Raw genomic sequence first — 18,297 nt, 5'->3', positions numbered from 1 at the left:
AGGTCTTTGATCCATTTTGAGTTTATTTTGGTGAATGGTGAAAAAGAATGGTCAATTTTCATTCTTTTACATGTGGCTTTCCAGTTTTCCCAGCACCATTTGTTGAAAAGACTTTCTTTTCTCCATTGTATGCCCTCAGCTCCTTTGTCAAAGATAAGCTGTCCATAGATGTGTGGTTTTATTTCTGGGCTTTCAATTCTGTTCCATTGATCTGTGCGCCTGTTTTTGTACCAGTACCATGCTGTTTTGATTACTGTAGCTTTTTAGTATGTTTTGAAGTCAGGGATTGTGATGACTCCCGTTTTGTTCTTTTTTCTCAGGATTGCTTTAGAAATTCGGGGTCTTTTGTTGCCCCATATGAATTTTAGGATTCTTTGTTCTAATTCTGTAAAGAATGTCATTGGGATTCTGATTGGGATGGCGTTGAATCTGTAAATTGCTTTAGGTAGAATGGACATTTTAACTATGTTTATTCTTCCAATCCATGTACATGGAATGTCTTTCCATCTCCTTATGTCGTCATCCAATTCTCTCAGAAAGGCCTTGTAATTTTCATTATATAGGTCCTTCACTTCCTTAGTTAAATTTACCCCAAGGTATTTTATTCTTTTTGTTGCGATTGTGAATGGTATTGTATTCTTGAGTTCTTTTTCTGTTGGTTCATTACTGGAGTATAGAAATGCTACTGATTTATGCAAATTTATTTTATACCCTGCAACTTTGCTGTAGTTGTTGATTACTTCTAACAGTTTTCCAATGGATTCTTTGGGGTTTTCTATATATAAGATCATGTCGTCTGCAAACAGCGAGAGTTTCACTTCTTCCCTTCCTATTTGGATTCCTTTTATTCCTTTTTCTTGCCTGATTGCTCTGGCCAGGACCTCCAGTACTATGTTAAATAAGAGTGGTGATAGAGGGCATCCTTGTCTCATTCCTGTTTTCAGGGGGATGGGGTTCAGTTTTTGCCCATTGGGTATGATGTTGGCTATGGGTTTGTTGTATATGGCCTTTATTATGTTGAGGTAGTTTCCTTCTATGCCCATTTTGTTCAGAGTTTTTATCATAAATGGCTGTTGGATCTTGTCAAATGCTGTCTCTGCATCTATTGAGATGACCATGTGGTTTTTATTCCTCAGTTTGTTGATGTGGTGTATCACGTTGATTGATTTGCGGATGTTGAACCATCCCTGTGTCCCTGGTATGAATCCCACCTGATCCTGATGTATGATTCTTTTGATGAATTGCTGAATTCTGGTTGCCAAAATTTTGTTTAGAATTTTTGCGTCTATGTTCATCAGTAATATTGGCCTGTAGTTCTTTTTTCGTGGTGTCCTTGTCAGGTTTTGGTATCAGCGTGATGTTGGCCTCATAGAATGTGTTAGGAAGTGTTCCATCTTCCCTAATTTTTTGGAATAGCTTGAAAAGGATGGGTATTGAATCCTCTCTGAAAGTTTGGTAGAATTCCCCAGGAAAGCCATCTGGTCCTGGGGTTTTATTCTTTGGGATGTTTTTGATTGCTGTTTGAATCTCTTTCCTTGTGATTCGTCTGTTCAAATTGTCTGCCTCTTCTTGAGTGAGCTTTGGGAGACTGTAGGAGTCCAAGAATTTATCCATTTCCTCTAGGTTATCCATTCTGTTGGCATATAGTTTTTTGTAGTATTCTCTTATAATCTGTTCTATTTCTGCAGAGTCTGTTGTTATTTCTCCTCGCTCATTTCTGATTTTGTTTATTTGAGCTTTCTCCCTGTTTTTCTTTGTAAGTCTGGCTAGTGGTTTGTCAGTTTTATTTATCTTCTCAAAAAACCAGCTCTTTGTCTCATTGATCCTTTCTACTGCCTTTTTCGTTTCAATAGTATTTATTTCTGCTCTGATTTTTATTATTTCTCTCCTTCTGCTGACTTTGGGCTTCATTTGTTCTTTTTTCTCTAGTTCAGTTAGGTGTGCTTTAAGGTTGCTTATTTGGGATTTTTCTTGTTTGTTAAGATGTGCCTGTATTGTGATGAATTTTCCTCTTAATACAGCTTTTGCTGTATCCCATATGAGTTGGTATGGCATGCTATCATTTTCATTTGTTTCCAGGTATTTTTTTATTTCTTCTTTAATTTCTTCAATGATCCATTGCTTGTTCAGTAGTGTGTTGTTTAGTCTCCACATCTTTGTGCCTTTCTCAACTTTTTTCTTGTAATTAATTTCTAGCCTTATAGCACTATGATCTGAGAAGATGCTTGTTATTATTTCAATTTTTTTAAATTTGTAGAGGCTTGCCTTGTTTCCCAACATATGGTCTATCCTAGAGAATGTTCCATGTGCACTTGAGAAGAATGTGTATTCAGCTCCTTCAGGGTGGAGTGATCTATATATGTGTATTAAGTCCAATTGTTTTAGTTTTTCATTCAGCTCCACTATTTCCTTGTTGATTTTTTTGTCTGGATGATCTGTCCATTCATGTGAGTGCGGTGTTGAGGTCCCCTACTATTATTGTGTTGTTTTTAACATCTTCCTTTAGGTCTGTTAATAGTTGTTTTATGAATCTTGGTGCTCCTGTGTTGGGTGCATAGATATTTATAAGCGTTATTTCCTCTTGATGAAGTGTGCCTTTGATCATTATATATTGTCCCTCTGTGTCTCTCTTTACCTGTCTTATTTTGAAATCCACTTGGTCTGATATGAGAATTGCAACACCTGCCTTTTTTTCCTTGCTATTTGCTTGAAGTATTGTCCTCCACCCCTTCACCCTGAGTCTGTGTTTGTCCTTGGGGCTGAGATGTGTTTCCTGGAGGCAACAAATTGTTGGATCTTGTTCTTTAATCCATTTTGCCATTCTGTGTCTTTTTATTGGAGAGTTCAATCCATTCACATTGAGAGTGATTATTGATGCATGTGGACTTAATGCTGTCAATCTGTCGCTCATTATCTTGTTTTCCTGTGTTTCTTTTCCTGTGTGCTTTAGACTATCCATTTAATACTGCAATTTCTTATTGCTGGGTTTCTTAGATTTTTCCTTATCTGTGATTTGTGACTCTGTTCTGTACTTTATTTTAGTGTCTACCTTGAAGTTTGTATTTAGAATCTCGTGTATAATATAGTCTATTCTCTGGTGGTCTCTTACTTACTTGACCAATACTGATTTAGACCCTTTGCTCTTCCCCTCCTAAATAATTATTTTCATTTTTTATTCCAACTCGTCTTATTAATTTGTAGTTAGAGTGCTAAGGTTGTCCTTGTTTTGGTAGTTTCCTTATTTTTACCCTAATGCTATAGTTGAATATTTGCTATCCTGTTCTGGTTCTATCCATCTGTCTCCCTAGTCTGTGGCTTGTGTCCCCTTTCTCCCTTTTTTCTTTTTTCAAGTATGAGAGCCTTCTTGAGGATTTCTTGTAATGGAGGGCTTTTAGTTACAAATTCCCTTAACTTTTTTTGTCTGGAAAAGATTTAATTTCTCCCTCATATCTGAAGGAAATTCTTGCTGGATATAGTATTCTTGGCTGAAGATTTTTATCCTTTAAAGCTTTGAATATATCACTCCATTCTCTCCTAGCTTGTAGGGTTTCTGTAGAGAAATCCGCTGACAGTCTGCTAGGGGCTCCTTTATAGGTTATTCTCTTTTTTTCCTTACTTCCCTGAGTATTCTTTCCTTATCATTCCTATTTGCCAACTTTACTATTATGTGCCTTGCAGTGGGTCTTTTTACATTGAAAAATCTAGGAGATCTAAAACCCTCCTCTACACACATTTCTCCGTTGATCCCTAGATTTTGGAAGTTCTCTTCAATAATTTCATTAAGCACACTTTCTGCTCCATTTTCCTTTTCCATATTCTCGGGAATTCCTATGATCCTTATGTTCTTACTCCTCATTGAATCCATTGTCTCTCGGAGATTTTCCTCATTTTTTTAAATTCTTAGTTCTCTTTCTTCCTCTGTCTGGTGCCATTCAGCCTGTCTGTCCTCGATTATGCTGATTTGCTCCTCTAGATTGTCTACACGGGCATTCAGAGAATCCGTATTCTGTTTTATCTGGTCCATTGTGTTTTTCATCTCAAGTAATTCTGTTTGATTCTTCTTTATGATTTCAATCTCTTTTGTGAAGTAACTCCAGAACTCAGCTTGTTTCTCTATCTTTCTCTCTACCTCATTGAGTTTTTTGATTATAGCTGCTCTGAATTCATTATCACTTAGTTTACCTAATTCCAAGTCCTCAGGACTTAATTCTGTGTTTTTATTGTTTTCCTTCTGGTCTGGGGCTTTTATAAATTGCTGGATGGTAGAGGAGCGGTTTTTTCTCATGGTGGTAGAATTCAGTTGCAGTTACAGCCTGTCGCCACTAGATGGGGGTCGAGAGCGGCATGTTAGCTCTCCACCTTGGGGCAAGATGGCTGCGCCCACTGGCTTTGCTGTGGGGGAGGGGCTGTTACTCACAGGTGCTGGTCTGGGTTCAGATCAGTTCTGTTCTCTGGTCTCCCAAGGCCCTTGATTTATAGGGTCCCCGCGGACGGAAGCTTTCCCCCCCTTCAGCGGGTCTCCACTGAATCAGCGGCAGGAGTCCTGGATGATCTCCCGGTCACGCGGCCCCTCCCCCGCTCCTTCCTGACCCACGCCGCAGACTGTAGGGGAGGGAGCGATGTTCTCTCCTACCGTTCCGGCGCCTCCGAAGGTGTAAAGCTAGGTTTATGATCTCCTCCTTCTTGGTATTGTAGGTCTCTAACGAGCTGGCATTATGTTTATTCTCTGAAATTCAGTTCTTCCAATCTTTTGTTGTATTTTGGAGGGGAGAGAATCCTGGGTCGGCTCACTCTTCCATTTTGCTCCGCCCCCTCAGCATGGCTTGATGGGTGGTGCCATGTCTGTGCCCAGGATCCAAACTGGTAAAACCCTGGGCCCAAAATGGAGTGTGTGAATTTAATCACTCAGCCATGGGGCTGGCCACCATGTCCAAGTTTTCAACTCTGTCACTTCCTTCTTACTCGCTTTCTTGAGTTCCCTCCTTCTTTCCTTCTCCCTGTTTCCATCTCTCTCTCTCTCTCTCTGTCTATCTCTGCAAATGGAAAAGCAAATGCCCATGTTTTCAGTTTCCCTATGTAGAGGCTCCATAGGAGAGACCTGAGGGAGCGCTCAGCCAACAGAAGGATAGGAACTCAGACTGTCAGTCCAAATGAATTCTGACAACACTCCTGTGAGTGTTGAGCTTGGGATCAAATTCTCCCCCAGTTGAGCCTCAATAGTAACTGGTGCCCCTACTTCAGAGAGACCTTGAGGCAGAGGCACCCAGCTAAGCCATGCCTGAAGCCTGGGACACAGAAGTTATAAGATATTAAATATTTGTGATTTATAGGTGCAAGATTTTAGAGCAATGTTGTCAAAGAGGAAAAGGAAATAGTCTACCAGGTCCCGGGATCTGGCCCTGCCATCCTCCTTTCTCCCCTGCTCTCTCCTCTCAGGATCCCTCCAGCCACACTGCTGCCTTTCTGACCTCCTCTGGTTAAACTCACTTTTTCCTGTGAGTTTCTTCACCAGTGGAGCCTTTTCCCTGACACACTAACTCTTCTCAGCAAAGGCAGGGCTGGCTTACCCTTGTCATTCTGGTCACAGCGAATGTCACCTCAGTGAGGCTTTTTGGAACCTTCTAGGCAGATCTCTACCATCACACATCTCACATCCAGAAGAGCATTAAATTATTTCCTCCTTCTTGGTCTTATTTAGATAAGATGTGTTCATGTGGAAGGGCTGTCTGCTTTGGCTGAAGTAGGTGCACTTCCTTCTGGTCACACTGAGCACACAATTATCTCTTCCAGGCCCAATTTTTCTCACTACAAGTCCATTGTGAAAGAAAACCATCATTTCTTCTCTTTCATGGGTCTGGTTTCCCCAAGAACACAGTGATCCATCCCCTCTCCCTGTAATGCAGCACCAGCCCTTAAACCCAAGCCAGAAAATGAGCACCAGGTTGAAACTCCACCAGATCCTGAATTCAGTTACTGCTGAGACCTACCCATCTATTTTGTAATTGAGTGGTAACTTCTGAAGTCACCTTTCCCCTGAGACCCAACTCCTAGCCTGCCCTTGGCTTATTAGAGTAACACTGGTATTTCCTCAGAGCCCGCCCAGCCTGGGCAAGAAATGTTTTGAAGTGTTCTCTGTATTAATTTTCAAGGACAGGGGATATTGTTAGAAGTAATTTGGGTGTGTATGTGCAATAGTTTCTATGCAGCTATTATATTTTTCAAACAGATAAACTAGACTATTGAATATACCAAGAAAATGGATAAGTTGATCAAATATTTTCAATGTGTGAAGTCTCTGGAGAGCAAATATCATTATTAGGAGCATAGAAAATGGAGCAAACATCTCATGCTCAAATTCCAGCACAGTCACTTACTAGATATGTGTATTGGGCAAATTACTATGTCATTGGTGCCTCAGTTTCTTCATCTGTCAGTTGGCAATAATGATAAGTGTACCCACTTTGTAAAATCATGCTGAGTATTATAGGAGTTAATGTCTGTAAAATGCTTGGAACACCTAGCATATCATAAGCACTGTATCTATGCATTATAAATAAAATTTAAAAACTCTTCTGACACTGTTCATAAGCTCCAGAGGGTGAGGCTAGTGCCCGGATGTATGTAGAAAGCACTTCATGACATACAATGAATAAAAGAATGAACAACACTGTTGAATGCTTTACCACTGTCACATATGTCATCCTACAGGCATTCCCAAGCAGAATCACATCCAAACCTATGTGTTCTGTCCTTAAGCGTCTTCTTTGAGTCTATCCAGGAATCACTGGGGCTTCTTGGACCGTAGTGATGATACCCTCTAAAGGTTCTCTTCTCTCTGTCACCAACCCCAGTCCTTGTCCTAATTGCTGCAGCTCACAGGGTCTGCACTCTGATCCTTTTCTTCACACTAAGGAGAAGTGTCATCCCCAGATCTGGGCATGCACAGAGCATGAGCCTTCTAGAAATGTTTCCCTGGCCTGTGGCAGGTAGAAGCATGCAGTGACACGGTGGGATTTGTGTAAAACTCTCCAGGTGTTGTCAGAGGGGTGGAGTCAGGAGAGTTGTCAGCAAGGACTGGTCCTGCTGGTGGGCCTTGATAGTTAAATTGTGGGGGGGGGGGGATGGCTATTTCATAGGCCCTAGCATAATACCTGCAATATGATGGTTCATGAAATCAGAATCATCCTAATGAGGTCCAAATTAATCCAACGTCATCTGTACCCTGACCAATTCGCTAATCCAATAGTGATTTATAGTAGTGATGTTTGTATTCTATCATCTCCTTTTCATTGATTGGCTGGTGTAATTCAATTATTCTTTACATATCTTGTATATATTTACATAGTAAAGAAAAAGTGAGTTTTAAAACAACTCTCCTTGAAAGAGAGCATATTGAATTAATAACAGAAGCCATTGATGGAAAATTCACAAAGAAATTTTTGACCTTTAGACTCTGGTTTTAGATCTTCCTAATTGGTAAATTATCTTGATTTCTGATTACTTTCTTGAGATTAGTACATTTAGGACTATGTAGGAGTGCAACTTCATGCCACTTGAGAAATAGTGGTGGGACTCTAGGATGACATTTGTTTCATTTTGTGTGTGTGTGTGTGTGTGAGAATGAGAGTGTTTACTGCCTCTTGCACTGTGGGCCAGCGTATACTCCTTTTCTTGGGAAAAATGTTCCCTAACCACACTTTTTTGAGGAAGATTAGCCCTGAGCTAACTACTGCCAATCCTCCTCTTTTCACTGAGGAAGAGTGGCCCTGAGCTAACATCCATGGCCATCTTCCTCTACTTTATATGTGGAATGCCTACCACAGCATGGCTTTTGCAGATCGGTGCCAAGTCCACACCAGGGTTCCGAACCGGTGAACCCCGGGCTGCCAAGAAGCGGAACATGCGAACTTAACCGCTGCACCACCGGGCCGGCCCCCCTAACCACTTTCTCTGTGCTTTATTTTCATTCATTCCTTCACCGGTGCTGTCCAATAGTGGCATTAACACTCTATAATGTAAAATCAAAACTTTCTAGTGGTCACATTTAAGAAAATAAAAACAAGCAGCTGAACCTAATTTTAATAGTATATTTTAACCCATAGTAACCATGATATTATCATTCGTGCATGCAATCTATATAAAAATTAATAATGAGAGAGTTTACATTCTGGGTTTTTTTTTATTGGTTCCACAAATCCAGTTTGCACCTTCCAGCTGTAGCATAATCTCCATTTGTAACTTGAATCTTTTCAGATATATATTCTATGTATTGAGATATTATAAACTTCACAGTTGTAACATAAGATTCACATCTCTAAGTTGTTGCAAACATGCTTAAAAGATTTCCATTTAAGCATCACGTAGGATGAATAATGAAAAGTTTCTCTTGGGTCTAGTAAGAAAGGAGTCAGTATGGCCTTACCAAGGGAATCACCCATAGAATAGTGAGGGCAGATGGAGTGTGGGGGGGTCTGAGGAGGTGGTGGGACAGAGAGACATAATATAGATGACCTTTTCTCAATGGTTCACCACTACAGAGAAGGAGTTATAGACAGCAATTTCTCTGTGAAATATGAGGAAAGTTAAGTGACTTTGAATAGGTATGAAGGAATAAGGAAAGTGGGGAATATTAAAAACAGGCTGTGTGGAAAATCAAGGAGTAAATTACTGACACATAAAAAGAAAGTAAAATTTCCAGGCTTTATGGATAATTCCCAGTTGAGGTAGGTGATATTGGATATATAGTGGTACCAACATATGTTATGTGCTTTTCTCAGCAGTTAACATAAGACCAGCAGCAGGTAAGGCATGGCAGATAACCAGGATCTTCTGGGTTTGAAGTTTTACAAGACAGATATGAGCAGTAAGAAAGTTTGGATCATTCCAAGGGAATTATTGAGATCATAGCCCATGGAATCCTGGGATGATAGGAGAGGAGAATGAAGAGGAGAAGAGAAATGAAGGTGAGGATGTGGTGATCTGGCATCACTTCCAATCTTGAGGAAAGAGTATCTATTGTATGAGCATTTGAGTAAAAACTGGAAATCAGGAATTGATGGGGGGTGGATATGTTTTCTGAGTTATTTATTTTTGCACATGACCATTTGGGTTGACGGAAATATCTGGGATGTGGGAGTGAGTCACTAAGAGTCAGGTAGATAATTTCACTATTAATTTAAGCTCTAAAGGAGCTCTGCATACCAAGTGGTCAATGGGAGAAAACAAAACATATTCCTAGCAAAGCACATGTATTTATAAATATAAAGAGTTCTTACAACCCAACAGTAAGAAGACAAACAACACTTCCTTGCTTACCAGGAGACAGCAGATCAGGCATGTGATGAGCACCATGAATCCTGCCAATCAAATGAGAATGATGGTCTAGAAGGGGAGGTATGGGCAGACAATTCCTGGTGTGAGGAACCTCCTGTAATTCCCCCAGGGCTGCTGCTGACCCCTCACTGTGTTGCAACACTCCTTGACATGGGTTGGCCAACTTTCATCATCACCCAAGACCCTGTTTGCATGGTTATTGTTCATGGGTCAGAGCATCAAGAAATTCCCTCCCCACCCTGGGCTGGGGCTTCCTTGAGGTTGACTAGAACTCTCAGTCAAGTCACCATTTCTGTTGGGAGAATACCCTGGAAGTGAATGGAATGGAGAATGCGTGTGTGTTTTACTTTTTTAAGTAAAACTTTTCAAACACAGAAAAGTAGAACAATATCAGGAACATCCATCACCTAGATTTAACAATGTATATTTTAGCCAATTAAAACAATGTTTCTTCCAATGTGTAAATTATTAACACTTGCCACCCTTGCTTCAATGAAAATGGATATTTTCATTGAAATACTAAAGTTAAGTAGACATCGTGAGGTTTCAACCCCATTTTGCACCTCTGAAAAATCAGGGAATTTTGCTACATATTCAAGGCCATTATCGCACGACAAGAGAGTAACAAATTAAATCAAACTTATACCTCTGGGCACGGAGAACTGAAATTGGGCCTGGCCATCTCATGATGGTTGTGGGGACAATGGGTCATCATAACTGGCAAGCCCATGGGAGCTCTCTAAATTTGTAAATTCTCACTCAAATGCTTTCTCCTCTGCCTAGAAAAATATTCATCCTCTTCTCCTTTACTGAGTTGTTTTATACTAATTTTTAAGGATTCTCTTGTAATTTCCTCCAAGAAGCCTTCTCAGATTACCACTCCCAATCATGGATTGGTTCGCATCACCTAATTTATAATTTTCAATCACCTATCATTGTTGTTACCAACTACAACATAAACTCCAGGAGGGTTTGGACACACAGCACCTGTTGTGCATGGGGGGAGGGTTTCAGGTCCCTGTACTTGTGCAACCTCTCTCCAGCCAATGTGTCGTCCAATGTGGAGTTACAACAAGTGCCTTTTTAAGTTAAAATTAATTTTAATTAAGTAAAATTAAAAATCTGGTACCTCAGTACCATTAGAAATCAGTAATCATAAATCCTAGTCACAATAATGTGACTTCAAGTACTCGATAGCCACAGGTAGTTATGCACTGGACAGCACAGATATAGAACATTTCCATCATTGCAGAAGCTCGAGTTCATGGTGCTGATCTAGAGCAGAACTTGGCAAACTACAGCCTGTGGGCCAAATCAGGCTCGTTCCTATTTTTATACAGCCTATGGATGTGGAAACAGGTCCACCCTGCCACACTTGTCAATGCTGGGTCACACACAGCTAGAGGCCCTCACTGACCAACTGGCCAAGTGGCTTTCAGTGCAGCGATAAGGAAACAGAGTCCAGAGAGGGGAGGTTACTAGCCTGAGCTCACAGAGCTGTCTAGGAGGCCTCTTATATTCCACTGGGTCTCCTTTTCTCTCCCTCAACGGTGGGTAAAGCCTGGGGGCCTATGCCACCTCCCACTAGCCTGAGAAGGTTCCATGCTCTCTCCGCTCCAGTCCTCCAGATTCCCAGGAACAACCTCAGATTTAGAAGTTGGAAACCTACTCCTGCCCCAGTGACCAGGAAGCCTTCCCATCCACAAAGATACTGATCTCGTCCAGGGTAAGGCTCTGTAGCTGGGTACCATTCTGCGTCAGTCACAGAAATTCCTCACAGATGGCAACTCTGTCCAGTCTCCTCATCAATGGTGAGAAGTTACACAGACGGTCCCCCAGTGTGGTTACTGTGGGGACAGACCTAGAAGGGCACAAGGGATGCATAAGGGTGTCTGGAATTCTGCCCTGATTCTAGGTCCTGTTCAAGAGAACTTTCTGTAAGGATGTGAACATTTTTCTACCCTACCCAATACAGCCTATCCCAACAGGTGTATAAAAACATAAATTGCCTCATGTTGTTAGTGGATACACTACTGAACAGCACAGTTAGACTGCTGGATCCTAAGTCAACTGGTTCTAGGCCCTCATCTTCCATGAATCTTGACTAAGGCATGATTCCTACACACTATATTCCATGGCTCCCAGCACTAGGTACCTCCATGACTTCTCAGTTTACACAGGCTTCCTTGAGGTTCTAAATCTGTTGGGCTCACTGGTTTAGGAAGAAGCTGGATTTTAGGTAACAGTTCTATATTCCAAGGATTCTCTTCCATAACAGCTGGAACTGAGAGACTATGGAATGGGAATACTTTTACAGAAGGAGAACTTCCCACAGTCATTAGGTCCTGAGTTGAAACTCAACTGAATGCTAAAACTTGACAGTGAGAAAAATAGCTCCTGCCACTGCTATTTCAGAAGAGCTGGTTGAGCTGAAAGACACGGCAATATTTCCGAGGTCAGAATCCCAGGCTCCGTGGCCTCTGAGAGTTTTCAGCTACTGAATGAATTTCCCCATTTATTTTTTTCTTGTCTCAATGAACACTAGACCAGGTATGTGTACCAAAGGATGTCTTGTTCCAGGCTATGACTTAGCTATGTGGCCCTGGGCCAGCTATTGAAACTCTCAGTGCCTATTTCTTAATTTGTAAAACAGGAATAAGGATGTGTCTTCATGAATTGTTCAGAAAAGTCAAACTCTGACCACGCAGTGCCCAAAGGTCAGTCCTTACATGAGAACAGAGTGGCCAAGCAACTCCATTCTCACCGCATCCTTAATACTTCTCTTGTTCTATTGGTGTTTGGTGGTGCTTGGCTGGGTTATGTCCTGGGAATAGAGTAGGTTGGTGACAGTGAAAGTCAGCTGGAAATGCTGGGGACTGGGATCGCTTCTTGGCTTGTCTGTCATAGCTGAAATGGTGCCTCCACTCCTAGAATAAACAAAGTATAAAACTCCTCGATCAGGAGACGATTTTAACAAAGACGTCATTCCAGCCAGGTCCACTTATTCCTGGCAACATGACCTGAGCTGGGTTTTTAAGGGTGGGCTGCAGAAGACCCTTCATCTCCCTGCCCACATTGAACCCATTCATATGTCTACCTGTCCAACTCTCAACCAAGAAGTATGAGAGTTCACTAGGATGGGGGAAGAGGAGATTGGGCCTCTTGGGGGGCATAGTCAACAAGTGCAGTTGCTGATCATCCCAGTGGGCATCTGTCACATACCTTTTCTGACCTAGGTTCCTAATGGGGCTTTCTGCCTCTGGTCGTCTTCCCCCTCCCAATCCACTCTCCAAACATCACCTAGAAGATGAGCTTTCTAAAGCAGGACTCTGAATGTGTAGTGACCCCCATGAACCATTCCAGTGACCAAAGACCCTGCCCACATCTTTAGCCTCAACTGTCACCTCTCCTGTGTCAAACTGTATGGTTCAGCCTCACTAAACTTCGAACAGCTTCCCCAAATATGCCCTGATCTTTCTCTCTAGGTGATAGACACATGCAGCACCACTCCCCATCTATTCCCCCTTTCTAGGTCCTGTTCCCCGTCACATCTCTGTTTCCTCATCACTTCCTCAGAAAACTTTTCAAGACACGGCTGTGTGTCCCTCCTTGAGGTTCCCACAGGCTCTTGTAATTCTCTGATTATAGCAATCATCAAAATGTACCATCAGTGCCTATTTACTCCCCTTAAGTATTTGTTGAATAAATGAATGAGAATGAAACAATGCATGACTCATAACTAAGGGGCCTAAGAAGTCAACTCAGGATCCTTCACGTTTTGAGTTGGAAAAATTGATGTGTAATAATAACCATTCCCTTGGGTGCAGTTGCTTGTTGTCGTCTCCCTGCATCCTTTTGGATGGCACACTTCCATGGGTATCTAGATAGACCCCCTTTCACCTCCAGAGCCTCCATGCATTACATTGCTACTGAGAAAACCCATCCTTCCTCACAGCCCCATCTCTTCGAGCCATGAAACCAGACCCCATCTAGCACCTGTCACGTGCACATCAACCACCAGTTAAGTTGCACCCAGGCAGTGGGATGAGGCATTCAGGATGTTGTCTAAAAGCACTTGCTTCACCATGAGGTGGTCCAGATTGGAGGAGAACAGTGCCTGGATGGTGGCCAACATGTAGTCCAAACTAGAGACAGAGACCAAGGGAACTCCTGAGGTCCTGCTTTATACAGCCAGAGACCTAGGGACAAGCAGTGCGGGGTTATCTGGCTGTCTCTTCTCCCAGGCTAGGAAAGAGACCCTGACCAGAAAGAAAAGGCTTCCTGGAGGTGGGAATAGAGGCAATAACAGTGACAATAATGAACACCTACTGAGCACTTCTGAGAAGTGACTTACACATTCTCTCACCATTACTGTGGTGGAAAGTATTATTATAATTATCCCCATGTTAAAGACAAAGGAACTGAAGTTTAGAAAGATTCAAAGATAGCGCTGTGTCCCATGATCCCCCTCTTCCCCTGTGTGGATGTCCTAGTTTCTCCACCCATCCCTCAGAGACCTGGATTCAAACCCATGTGCACTTCTTGGCCCGTTTGCTTCACTTCTCTGAGCCTCAGTTGCCCCCTCTGAACAACAGGAATGTTCATTTTATCCACCTCATGGAGGCTTCTATGGGATTTAAATGAGGTGATCATGAATGAAAGTGCTCAGCAGGGAGCTTGGCCATGGTCAATGTCATTATTGGGCTGATATTTGCCAAAAGTGCCAGGAAGAGTTGAAGGAGGTAGATGTTGGGGCTTAATGCTTTTCCCACCCCTGAGACCTATGGAAGGAGACGGCAGGATTAGGGATGTAGGGGAGAATGGGAAGCATGTCAGTGACTTCCAGATCAAAGATGAGCCACAGGAGCTCATCAGAGACACCAGCCCCCGGCTCAGCCAATGTTTCCAATCTCTTCAACTTACATCAAGTCAGGGAGTGTGATACTTCCAGCTTTGTTTTTTGTTCTCAGGATTCCCTTGGCTGTTTGGAATCTTGTTGTGCCATATAAATTTTAGGATTGTTTGTTCTATTTCTGTGACAAGTGTCATTGGAACTATGATGGAGATGGCATTGAATCTGTAGATTGCTTTAGGGACTATGGACATTCTAGCTGTGTTAATTCTCCCAATCCAAGAGCACCGAATACCATTCCATTTCTTTGTGTCTTCTTCTATTTCTCTGAACAACGTTTTATCATTTTCAGTATAAAAGTCTTTTACCTCTTTGGTTCAGTTTCTTCCCAAGTATTTTATCCTTTCTGCTGCAATTGCAAATGGGATTTATTTCTTAATTTCTCTTTCTGCTACTTCCTTGTTAGTGTTTAAAAACGCAACTGATTTCTGCACGTTAACTTTGTATCCTACAACTTTACCATATTCATTTCTTATTTATTTATTTATTTGTTTTATTCATTCATTCACTCATTATTGTGGTAACATTGGTTTACACCGTTATGTAAATTTGAGGTGTAAATCAGTATATTTCGATTTCTGTGTAGAGTATATCATGCTCACCACCCAAAGGGCAATTACAATCCATCACCATACACATGTGCCTCATCACTCCCTTCACCATCCTTCCTCCCTCCTTACCCTCTGGTGACCACCAATCCAATCTCTGTCTCTATGTGTTTGTTTATTGTTTTTTATTTATGAATGAGATCATGCAATATTTGACTTCCACACTATGACTTATTTCACTTAGCACAGTGGACCCTCAAGTTCCATCCATGTTGTCACAAAATGGCCAGATTTCATCCTTTTTTATGGTGAACAGTATTCCATTGTGTATATATACCACATCTCATTTTTTCTATTTTAAAGATTTTATTTTTCCTTTTTCTCTCCAAAACCCCCAGGTACATAGTTGTGCAGTTTTAGTTGTGTGTCCGTCTAGTTGTATACCACATCTTCTTTACTTATTGGCCCTTGACGGGAACCTTGTTTGCTTCAAATTCTTGGCTAGTGTGAATGATGCTGCCATGAACATAGGGGCGCATACATATTGACATGTTCATGTTTTCATCTTCTTTGGGTAAATACCCTTTGTTGGAATAGCTGGATCGTGTGGTAGTTCTACTCATAATGATTTTGAGAAATCTCCAAAGTTTTCCATAGTGGTTTGCACTCCCACCGGCTGTGTATGAGACTTCTCTATTCTCCACATCTTCTCCAACACTTATTTTCTGTCTTGCTAATTATAGCCATTCTGACTGGCATGAGGTGATATCTCATCGTAGTTTTCATTTGCATTTCCCTGATAATTAGTCACGTTGAACATCTTTTCATGTGCCTGTTGGTCATGTGTATATCTTCTTTGGAGAAATGTCTTTTGCCCATTTTTTTATTGGGCTTTTCAATTTTTTCTAGTTGATATGTATGAGTTCTTTATAGATTTTGGATATTAACCTCTTATCAGATATATGGCTTGCCAATATATTCTACAGATTGTTAGGTGGTCTTTTTGTTTTGTTGGTGGTTTCCTTTGCTGTGCAGAAGCTTTTTAGTGTGATGTAGTCCCATCTGTTTATTTTATTTTTTTACTGTTTCTCTTACCCGGTCAGACATAGTACTTGAACATATACTGCTAATTCTGATGTCAAATACAGTACTGCTTTTATTTTCTTCTAGAATTTTCATGATTTCAGGTCTTACATTCAAATCTATAGTCCATTTTGAGTTAATTTTTGTGTACGGTGTGAGACAATGGTCTACTTTCATTCTTTTGCAAGTGGCTCTCCAGTTTTCCCACACCATTTATTGAAGAGGCTTTCCTTTGTCATTTGTATGTTCTTTGCTCCCTTGTGAAAAACTAGCTGTCCATAGATGTGTGGGTTTATTTCTGCCCTCGTGATTCTGCTCCATTGATCTGTGTGTCTGCTTTTGTGCCAGTACAGTGCTGTTTTGATTATTATAGCTCTGTAGTATATTTTGTAATCAGGGAGTGTGATATCTCCAGCTTTGTTCTTTTTTCTCAGGATTCCTTTGGCTCTTTGGGGTCTCTTGTTGTGCCATATAAATTTTAGGATTCTTTGTTCTATTTCTGTGACAAATGTGATTGGAACTTTGGTAGGGACTGCATTGAACCTGTAGATTGCTTTAAGACGTATGGACATTTTAACTATGTTAATTCTTCCAATCCAAGAGCGTGGAATATCATTCCATTTCTTTGCGTTTTCGATTTCTTTCAACAATGTTTTACGATTTTGAATGCAAAGTTCTTTCATCCCATTAGAGAAGTTTCTTCCCAGGTGGCTTATTCTTTTTGCTGCAATTGTAAATGGGATTGCATTTGCAATTTCTCTTTCAGCAAATTCCTTGTTATTGTATAGAAACCCAACATATGTCTTCATGTTGATTTGCATCCTGCAACTTTACCATATTCATTCCTTTTTTATTTGTGGCAGTAACATTGGTTTATAACATTATGTAAATTTCAAGTGTACATGATTATCCTTCGATTTTCGTGTAATTTACATCATACTCACCACCCAAAGGCTAATTACAATGAATCACCATACCCAAGTGTGTAATTACCCCATTTACCCTCCTGCCTCCCTCCTAACCTCTGGTAAGGACCAATCCAATCTCTGTCTCTATGTCTTTGTTCTCATTTTTATCTTCTATATAGGAATGAGATCATACGGTATTTGACTTTCTCACTGTGACTTATTTCACTTAGCATAATACCCTCAAGTTCCATCCATGTTGTCACAAATGGCCAGATTTCATTCTCTTTCTTGGCTGAGTAGTAGTCCATTGTGTATATATACCACCTCTTCTTTATCCATTCGTCTCTTTTTTTTTATTTTGAGGAAGATTAGCCCTGAGCTAACATCTGCCATCAATCCTACTCTTTTTGCTGAGGAAGACTGGACCTGAGCTAACATCCATCCCCATCTTCCTCTACTTTGTATGTGGGATGCCTACCACAGCATGGCTTGCCAAGCAGTGCCATGTCCACACCTGGGATCCTATCTGGTGAACCCCAGGCCACCAAAGCGGAACGTGTGAACTTCACTGCTGTGCCACTGGACTGGCCCCCATTCATCTCTTAACAGGCACCTAAATGCTTCCAAGTTTTGGCTACTCTGAATGAAGCTGCCGTGAACATAAGGGTGAATATGTCTTTACCTATTCATGTTCTTTGCAAAAATACCCAGCAGTGGACTAGCTGGATCATATTGAACTACTATACTTAATTTTTTGAGGAATCTCTATAGTGTTTTCCATAGTGGCTGCACTCCCACCAGCTGGATATAAGAGTTCCCTTTTCTCCAGATCCTCCCCAATACTTCTTATTTCCTTTTTTGTTAATTATAGCCATTCTGATGGGCATAAGTTGATATCTCATGATAGTTTTCATTTGTATTTCCCTGATAATTAGTGATGGTGAGCATGTTTTCTTGTGCTTGCTGGCCATCTGTATATCTTCATTGGAGAAATGTCTTTTGCCCATTTTTGAGTTGTGTTTTTAGTTTATTTGTTGTTGAGATGTATGAGTTCTTTATATATTTTGGATATTAACTGCTTATACCGTATATGTGATAAGCATGAGTTTGAAAATATCTTCTCCCAATTTTCAGGTTGACTTTTCATTTTGTTGATGGTTTCCTTTCCTGTACAGAAGCTTTTTCGTTTGATGTACTCTCATTTGTTTATTTTTTCTTTTGTTTCCCTTGCCTGATCAGACATGGTATTTGAAAATACACTGCTAGGATCGATGTTGAAGAGGATAGGGCCTATGTTTTCCTCTCAAAGTGTTATGGTTTCAGGTCTTACATTCAAGTCCTTTATTCCATTTTGAGTTAATTTTTGTGTATGATGTAAGATAATGGTCTTTCATCCTTTTGAAGGTGGCTGTCCAGTTTTCCCCATATCATTGATTGAAGAGGCTTTCCTTTGTCCATTGTCTGTTCTTTGCTCCCTAGTTAAGAATTAGCTGTCCATAGATGTGTGGGTTTA

This window comes from Equus caballus, chromosome 1 (assembly GCF_041296265.1).
Source record: "Equus caballus isolate H_3958 breed thoroughbred chromosome 1, TB-T2T, whole genome shotgun sequence".
In the NCBI taxonomy this organism is placed as follows: Eukaryota; Metazoa; Chordata; class Mammalia; order Perissodactyla; family Equidae; genus Equus; species Equus caballus.
The sequence above is the reverse complement of the archived record's forward strand: the minus strand, read 5'-3'. Positions refer to the sequence as shown.